The sequence below is a fragment of the Eubalaena glacialis genome, chromosome 12, assembly GCF_028564815.1.
Source record: "Eubalaena glacialis isolate mEubGla1 chromosome 12, mEubGla1.1.hap2.+ XY, whole genome shotgun sequence".
In the NCBI taxonomy this organism is placed as follows: Eukaryota; Metazoa; Chordata; class Mammalia; order Artiodactyla; family Balaenidae; genus Eubalaena; species Eubalaena glacialis.
In genome coordinates, this window is record NC_083727.1 from 8,130,731 (window position 1) to 8,140,244 (window position 9,514).

Genomic DNA, 9,514 nt, shown 5'->3' on the forward strand with positions numbered 1-9,514 from the left:
GCCAAACATTATGAAACCTTTGTTCAGAGAGCCATAAGCAATTATATTGTTGGATAAAAATCTATCTATTTAAGAATACAGGGCTTCCCTGGTAGCACAGTGGTTAAGAATCCGCCTGCCAATGCACGGGACACGGGTTCGAGCCCTGGTCCGGGAAGATCCCACATGCCGCAGAGCAACTAAGCCCATGTGCCACAACTACTGAGCCCACGTGCCACAACTGCTGAAGCCCACGCACCTAGAGTCCATGCTCCGAAACAAGAGAAGCCACCACAGTGAGAAGCCCACACACCGCAACGAAGAGTAGCCCCCGCTCACCCCAACTAGAGAAAGCCCGCGCGCAGCAACAAAGACCCAACACAGCCAAAAATAAATAAATAAAATAAATAAAGTAAAAAACAACAACAACAACAACAAAACAACAAAAAAACAAAAACAAAAAGAATACATTGCAAGACTGTATTTTCTGCCAGCAAGATGTGGTCCAGGGGTCCCAGCTTTGGTCATGATTTAGCAATTGTCTGAAATGTCCCCGCTCTGCCAATCTGTTGGAAAGGCAGACAAGAAGATTTCAGAGGAATGGTAAGATTTGATAAGAAAACCCATTTTTCTGTGTGTAAATAAAAGAATTCAGGAGACTCAGTTAAGTTTTTTTATATTAAAAAATTTTTATATTTAATATGAATATGTAAAAATATAAACTTATATAAAAATCTCATTTTTTACAGATCTTATACAACTATAAAATCAAATAAATATATCATTTAGTGCCAACACGATTATGAAGCCAATGCCATTCCAATGGACAGCATCAGTGAACCTGGGTCATGCCTCCCCTTGTGAACATCACACTGCCTGCTCCCTGCTCCTGTCTTTGGCTTGGCAGGTTCTACATCATTCTCTGAGTTAATGCAATTCCCTGAGTGTCACCCAACACTCTCCTTTTCTCAAAATATTGCAAAATATATATTCCTTCTGCCATCTGCAATGCAATTTACCTTTTACCTTTACTGGCTTAAAAATGCCTTTTTTATCTCTTAAGTCCATTTCTGCTAAGCTCACCAAACAGTAAGTGCTGTTACCCGGTGACCATGTGATCAATAAACATAATGGCAAATAAAATCATCTTGCATCCTCAGACACAAAGCAGACATCCCAATGGCCCAGAAAGCACTTACATTAAAATTTTTTGCATTAGTACTGAAATGAAAAAAATTTTTACTAATTGTGTAGAAAAACTTGAGCATATCCAAAAATGTATCAGAGGACAGACAGTAACTTAAAAATATTAGGCTAAATAGTTATTTACTGCCTGTTTATTTAGACCCAAAAATCGATTTGGTATAATTTCTTTGTGTGTGTGTTGGAAGGGGTGGTATGTGGGTGTGGGTGTGTGTGTGTGTGTGAAAGAGATAGAGATTGAGAGAGATCGAGAGCTAGAGAGAGAAAGAGAGAGAGAGAGAGAGAAGAGTTACTTGTTAAGCATTGGGTTGGTTGGCCAAAACGTTCGTTCGGGTTTTCCCGTAAGATGTTTCGGAAAAACCGGAATGAACTTTTTGGCCAACCCAATATAATTGTTTAAGCTGGTCTTTAAATTTTGATGGGCACACAATCTCTTATAGAGATTTTTGAGGAGAATCAGGCAGAATGTTTGCCTCTGGTTATTTTCAAGATTTTTAACATTAAGATGGAATTCTTGAGATGAAAGTTACTATGTAAAATAAATAAAGAGTTTGATAATGCATGTCCTGGGCAAATGCCAGAACTATTGTTTTTTATTTTCCACTTAAGTCAAATATTTAAAAATTTTGTTTGGAGATGGTGTTTATCATTTTGATATATTCTAGACTATTCATCAGATAGTTTATCTAAAACTTATTGGTGTTTATTTAGATTATAATAAACAGGTTAGTTATCTGTTTTTTAGTCTTTTGTAATTGTCATGAGGCAGACTTCAGTTACAGTGTCAAGTTAACTTTTTTCTTGACTTTACACAAACATTTTCTGAAGGGTTCTGTGAATTCTTCAAAAATACAATATACTTTACTACTGCCAGAGAATGTATGTGTCTTAAATTTGAGTTTTTGAACTCTAACATCTGTGAACATTTGAAATGCATTTATGTTTCAAAATCAGATTTTGAAATTAACATGGAATCTGTATCTTGAAAATGTATGAGAGCCTCAATATTTAAATGCCCATGTTAACAAAAAGTGTAGGGACTTCAAATTCAATTTTGTGTTTTATTTTCTAGTTCTATTTATAGAACAATTCTAGTGGTTTACAAATAAAATATGTTAGCTTTTAAGTAGCAAAATACACAGATGTTAAAATTTGGTTTTTAAATTTAATTCTGACTTTGATAAAGAGCAGAGCTGTATTGCAGAAAGACCATGGAATAGAAAACTTAACATGTGAAATCTTATTTCATATTCCAAATCCATGACTACTTGGAGACACCCATTATTATTTGATTATTTTTTGTTTTCAACCAGATGTTTGGTATTAGGTATGCCTGGCTGTAGTGCAGCATAGCTAATAGGCCTATTTACTTATATGGAGTGTTTGCCATTGTGATATCCTCAGTGTAATGCCTGTTTATCACAAGTTTTGCTCATTATTTTTATTAGGTCCTAATGGTTATTACAATGGCCTTTAAAATCTTATCCTAAACCTTAACCCCAAAGCATTTAAGTTTCATTGCCACAGGGAGATACTGTTAAAGTAATTTTGGTAAATTGTCGTCATTCCCCAAACAGTGATTTTTTTCCTTCTAGTTAAGATTATGGTAAGTAGGCTGTGTGTATGTACTTGCAGTTATACAATGTTTATTGTGAATATCACTATTTAATTTGTTGACATATTGTAGAGTACAAAAATATAAACTCAAAATGTTATGTTATTTGAGAGGGATCAAGATGGAGGAGTAGGAAGACCCTGAGCTCACCTCCTGCCATGAACACATCAAAACCGCAGCTACAGGACTTCCCTGCTGGTGCAGTGGTTAAGAATCTGCCTGCCAATGCAGGGGACACGGGTTCAAGCCCTGGCCTGGGAGGATCCCACATGCCGTGGAGCAACTAAGTCCATGTACCACAACTACTGAGCCTGCGCTCTAGAGCCTGCGAGCCACAACTACTGAAGCCCGCGCACCTAGAGCCTGTGCTCTGCGAGAGAAACCACTGCAATGAGAAGCCCGCACACTGCAACGAAGAGTAGCCCCCGCTTGTCACAACTAGAGAAAGCCCGTGCGCAGCAACAAAGACCCAATGCAGCCAAAAATAAAATATAAATAAATAAATAAATAAATAAAAAACCCCCAAAACACAGCTACATATAGAGCAACTCTTGCTGAGAATCACCTGAAGACTAGCAGATGGCTTTTCTACAACCAAGGCTGTAAAGAAAGAACCCCATGGAGTCTGGTAGGAGGGGAGGAGAAGCAGTCTATTCAGGACCCACACCCCTAGTGGGTGACCCAGAAGAGGAGGGGGATATCACAGGCTCGGGGATCCTGCCTAAGGAGTGAGGAACTCGAACCTCTAGTCAGTTCGGAGACCTGGAGCCAGCTCAGAAGTGTGGCTTCAACCCCTCAGGACCCCAACCATGTCCCCAACCCAGGTGGAGACTGCCATCACACCAGGGAGAAGCCCAACTCCCTCAGGACGCCTGCTCTAACCCCTTGGGCCCCAGCCCCACCCCGCAATAGGAGAAGCCCAGGCTCACACCTGGCTCCAGTTCTAGCCCTTCCAACTCCAGCCTTACCTCCCACCAACGTGGAGGCTGCCAGCACACGCAGGGAGAAGATGTAGCCTGTGCTCATTTCAGCTCCAGCCCTCCCATCAAAGCCACTGGGCACACATAGACTCCATACAGTTGCTCCCACACAAGGACACACCTTCCAGACCAGGATATGTAACTGTTTTGCCTAATTTCATAGAGACAAACATAGAAAGTTAAACAAAATGAGAAGAGGGAAGATTATATTTCAAACAAGACTATGTTTCAAACAGTCAGAGCTGAAGAATATAATAACTGAAATGAAAAATACATTAGAAGGGATTAACACCAGATTAGGTGATACAGAAAAACACATAGCGACCTTCAAGATAGATTAGTGGAAATCACCCAATCAGAAAAGTAAAAAGAAAAACAAATTTAAAAAATGAGAATAGTTTAAGGGACCTCTGGGACAATATCAAGTGTACTAACATTTGCAGTATAGGCATCCCAGAAGGAGAAGAGAGAGTGAAAGACACAGAAAATGTATTTGATGAGATTATGGCTGAAAACTTCCCTAACCTGAAGAAGGATACAGTTACCTAGGTCCAGAAAGCACACCAAACAAAATGAACCCAAAGAGACCCCTACCAAGATATATCATAATTAAAATGGCAAAAGTTAAAGATACAGAGAAAATTTTGAAGGCAGCAAGAGAAAAACAAAGAGTCACATACCAGGGAACCCCCCATAAGGCTATCAGCTGATTTCTCAACAGAAACTTTGCAGGCCAGAAGGGAGTGGCATGATATGTTTAAAGTGCTGAAAGGGAAAACCTACAACCTAGGATACTCTACCCAGTAAGATTATCATGCAGAATTGAAGGAGAGATAAAGTTTCCCAGACAAGCAAAAACTTAAAGAGTTCATCACCACTAAACTGACCTTACAAGAAACGTTAGAAGGTCTTCATCATGTGAAAAAGAAACAACTATAACAAGAAATAAGAAAATATAGAAAGGGAAAAAAATCTCACTGGTAAAGGCAAATATACAGTAAAGGTAGTGGATCAACCACTTAAATAAGTAAGTACAAAGGTTATAAGACAAACATTGTAAAATCAATGATAACTACAATGAATATTTAATGGTAGCCATGAAAATGTAAAATATGACATCAAAAACACAAAATGTGAGGGAGGGAGAGTAAAAATGTAGATCTTTTAGAATGTGTTTGAACTTAAATGACTATCAGCTTAAAACACGTAGATATAGTGTAAGTCAACATATATAAACTTCATGGTAACCACAAGTCAAAAATCTACAATAGATTCACAAGAATTAAAAAGAAAGGAGCCAAACATAACACTAAAGAAAATCATCAAGCCACAAGGGAACAGACTAAAAGAAGAAGAAAAGAACAGGGAAGAACTACAAAAAAACAACCAGAAAACAAGTAGTAAAATGGCAATATTACATATCTATCAATAATTATTGTAAATGTCAATGGACTAAATGATCCAATCAAAAGACATAGGGTGACCAGAGGGCAGACAGTAGAAGCAAGAAGAACTACAATCCTGCAGCCTGTGGAACAAAAACCACATTCACAGAAAGATAGACAAGGTGAAAAGGCAGAGGGCTATGTACCAGATGAAGGAGCAAGATAAAACCCCAGAAAAACAACTAAATGAAGTGGAGATAGGCAACCTTCCAGAAAAAGAATTCAAAATAATGATAGTGAAGATGATCCAGGACCTCGGAAAAAGAATGGAGGCAAAGATCGAGAAGATGCAAGAAATGTTTAACAAAGACCTAGAAGAATTAAAGAACAAACAAACAGAGATGAACAATACAATAACTGAAATGAAAATTACACTAGAAGGAATCAATAGCAGAGTAACTGAGGCAGAAGAATGGATAAGTGACCTGGAAGACAGAATGGTGGAATGCACAGCTGCAGAACAGAATAAAGAAAAAAGAATGAAAAGAAATGAAGACAGCCTAAGAGACCTCTGGGACAATATTAAACACAACAACATTTGCATTATAGGGGTCCCAGAAGGACAAGAGAGAGAGAAAGGACCAGAGAAAATATTTGAAGAGATTATAGTCAAAAACTTCTGTAACATGGGAAAAGAAATAGCCACCCAAGTCCAGGAAGCACAGCAAGTCCCATACAGGATAAACCCAAAGAGAAACACGCTGAAACACATAGTAATCAAATAGGCAAAAATTAAAGACAAAGAAAAATTCTTGAAAGCAGCAAGGGAAAAACGACAAATAACATACAAGGGAACTCCCATAAGGTTAACAGCTGATTTCTCAGCAGAAACTCTACAAGCCAGAAGGGAGTGGCATGGTATACTTAAAATGATGAAAGGGAAGAACCTACAACCAAGATTACTCTACCCGGCAAGGATCTCATTCAGATTCGATGGAGAAATCAAAAGCTTTACAGACAAGCAAAAGCTAAGAGAATTCAGCACCACCAAACCAGCTCTACAACAAATGCTAAAGGAACTTCTCTAAGTGGGAAACACAAGAGAAGAAAAGGACCTACAAAAACAAACCCAAAACGATTAAGAAAATGGTCATAGGAACATACATATCAATAATTACCTTAAAAGTGAATGGATTAAATGCTCCAACCAAAAGACACAGGCTTGCTGAACGGATACAAAAACAAGACCCATATATATGCTGTCTACATGAGACCCACTTCAGACCTAGGGACACATACAGACTGAAAGTGAGGGGATGGAGAAAGATATTCCATGCAAATGGAAATCAAAAGAAAGCTGGAGTAGCAATACTCATATCAGATAAAATAGACTTTAAAATAAAGAATGTTACAAGAGACAAGGAAGGACACTACATAATGATCAAGGGATCAATCCAAGAAGAAGATATAACAATTATAAATATATATGCACCCAACATAGGTTCATGCACCTCAATACATAAGGCAACTGCTAACAGCTATAAAAGAGGAAATCGACAGTAACACAATAATAGTGGGGGACTTTAACACCTCACTTACACCAATGGACAGATCATCCAAGATGAAAGTAAATAAGGAAACAGAAGCTTTAAATGACACAATAGACCAGATAGATTTAATTGATATTTATAGGACATTCCATCCAAAAACAGCAGATTACACTTTCTTCTCAAGTGTGCACGGAACATTCTCCAGGATAGATCATATCTTGGGTCACAAATCAAGCCTCAGTAAATTTAAGAAAACTGAAATCATATCAAGCATCTTTTCTGACCACAACACTATGAGATTAGAAATGAATTACAGGGAAAAAAACTTAAAAAACACAAACACATGGAGGCTAAACAGTACATTACTAAATAACCAAGAGATCGCTGAAGAAATCAAAGAGGAAATTAAAAAAACCTAGAGACAAATGACAATGAAAACACGACGATCCAAAACCTATGGGATGCAGCAAAAGCAGTTCTAAGAGGGAAGTTTATAGGTATACAAGCCTACCTCAAGAAACAAGAAAAATTTCAAATAAACAATCTAACCTTACACCTAAAGAAACTAGAGAAAGAAGAACAAACAAAACCCAAAGTTAGCAGAAGGAAAGAAATCATAAAGATCAGAGCAGAAATAAATGAAATAGAAACAAAGAAAACAATAGCAAAGATCAATAAAACTAAAAGCTGGTTCTTTGAGAAGATAAACAAAATTGATAAAGCATTAGCCAGACTCATCAAGAAAAAGAGGGAGAGGACTCAAATCAATAAAATTAGAAATGAAAAAGGAGAAGTTACAACAGACACCGTGGAAATACAAAGCATCATAAGAGACTACTACAAGCAACACTATGCCAATAAAATGGACAACCTGGAAGAGATGGACAAATTCTTAGAAAGGTGTAACATTCCAAGACTGAACCAGGAAGAAATAGAGAATATGAACAGACCAATCACAAGTAATGAAATTGACACTGTGATTAAAAATCTTCCAACAAACAAAAGTCCAGGACCAGATGGCTTCACAGGTGAATTCTATCAAACCTTTGGAGAAGAGCTAACACCCATCCTTCTCAAACTCTTCCAAAAAATTGCAGAGGAAGGAACACTCCCAAACTCATTCTATGAGGCCACCATCACCCTGATACCAAAACCAGACAAAGATACTACAAAAAAATAAAATTACAGATCAATATCACTGATGAATATAGATGCAAAAATCCTCAACAAAATACTAGCAAAGGGAATCCAACAGCACATTAAAAGGATCATACAACATGATCAAGTGGGATTTTTCCCAGGGATGCAAGGATTCTTCAATATATGCAAATCAATCAATGTGATATACCATATTAACAAATTGAAGAATAAAAACCATATGATCATCTCAATAGATGCAGAAAAAACTTCTGACAAAATTCAACATCCATTTATGATAAAAACTCTCCAGAAAGTGGGCATAGAGGGAACCTACCTCAACATAATAAAGGCCATATATGACAAACCCACAGCAAACATCGTTCTCAATGGTGAAAAACTGAAAGCATTTCCTCTAAGATCAGGAACAAGACGAGGATGTCCACTCTTACCACTATTATTCAACATAGTTTTGGAAGTCCTAGACACGGCAATCAGAGAAGAAAAAGAAATAAAAGGAATCCAAATCAGAAAAGAAGAAGTAAAACTGTCACTGTTTGCAGATGACATGATACTATACATAGAGAATCCTAAAAGTGCCACCAGAAAACTACTAGAGCTAATCAATGAATTTGGTAAAGTTGCAGGATACAAAATTAATGCACAGAAATCTCTTGCATTCCTATACCCTAATGATGAACAATCTGAAAGAGAAATTAAGGAAACACTCCCATTTACCATTGCAACAAAAAGAATAAAATACCTAGGAATAAACCTACCTAGGGAGACAAAAGACCTGTATGCAGAAAACTATAAGACACTGATGAAAGAAATTAAAGATGATACCAACAGATGGAGAGATATACCATGTTCTTGGATTGGAAGAATCAATATTGTGAAAATGACTATACTACCCAAAGCAATCTACAGATTCAATGCAATCCCTATCAAATTACCAGTGGCATTTTTTACGGAACTAGAACAAAAAATCTTAACATTTGTATGGAGACACAAAAGACCCCGAATAGCCAAAGCAGTCTTGAGGGAAAAAAACGGAGCAGGAGGAATCAGACTCTCTGACTTCAGACTATAATACAAAGCTATAGTAATCAAGACAATATGGTACTGGCACAAAAACAGAAACATAGATCAATGGAAGAAGATAGAAAGCCCAGAGATAAACCCACACACCTATGGTCAACTAATCTATGACAAAGGAGGCAAGGATATACAATGGAGAAAAGACAGTCTCTTCAATAAGTGGTGCTGGGAAAACTAGACAGCTACATGTAAAAGAATGAAATTAAAACACTCCCTAACACCATACACAAAACTAAACTCAAAATGGATTCGAGACCTAAGTGTAAGACCGGACACCATAAAACTCTTAGAGGAAAACATAGGAAGAACACTCTTTGACATAAATCACAGCAAGATCTTTTTTGATCCACCTCCTAGAGTAATGGAAATAAAAACAAAAATAAACAAATGGGACCTAATGAAACTTCAAAGCTTTTGCACAGCAAAGGAAACCATAAACAAGATGAAGAGACAACCCTCAGAATGGGAGAAAATATTTGCAAAGGAGTCAACGGACAAAGGATTAATCTCCAAAATATATAAACAGCTCATGCAGCTCAATATTCAAGAAACAAACAACCCAAT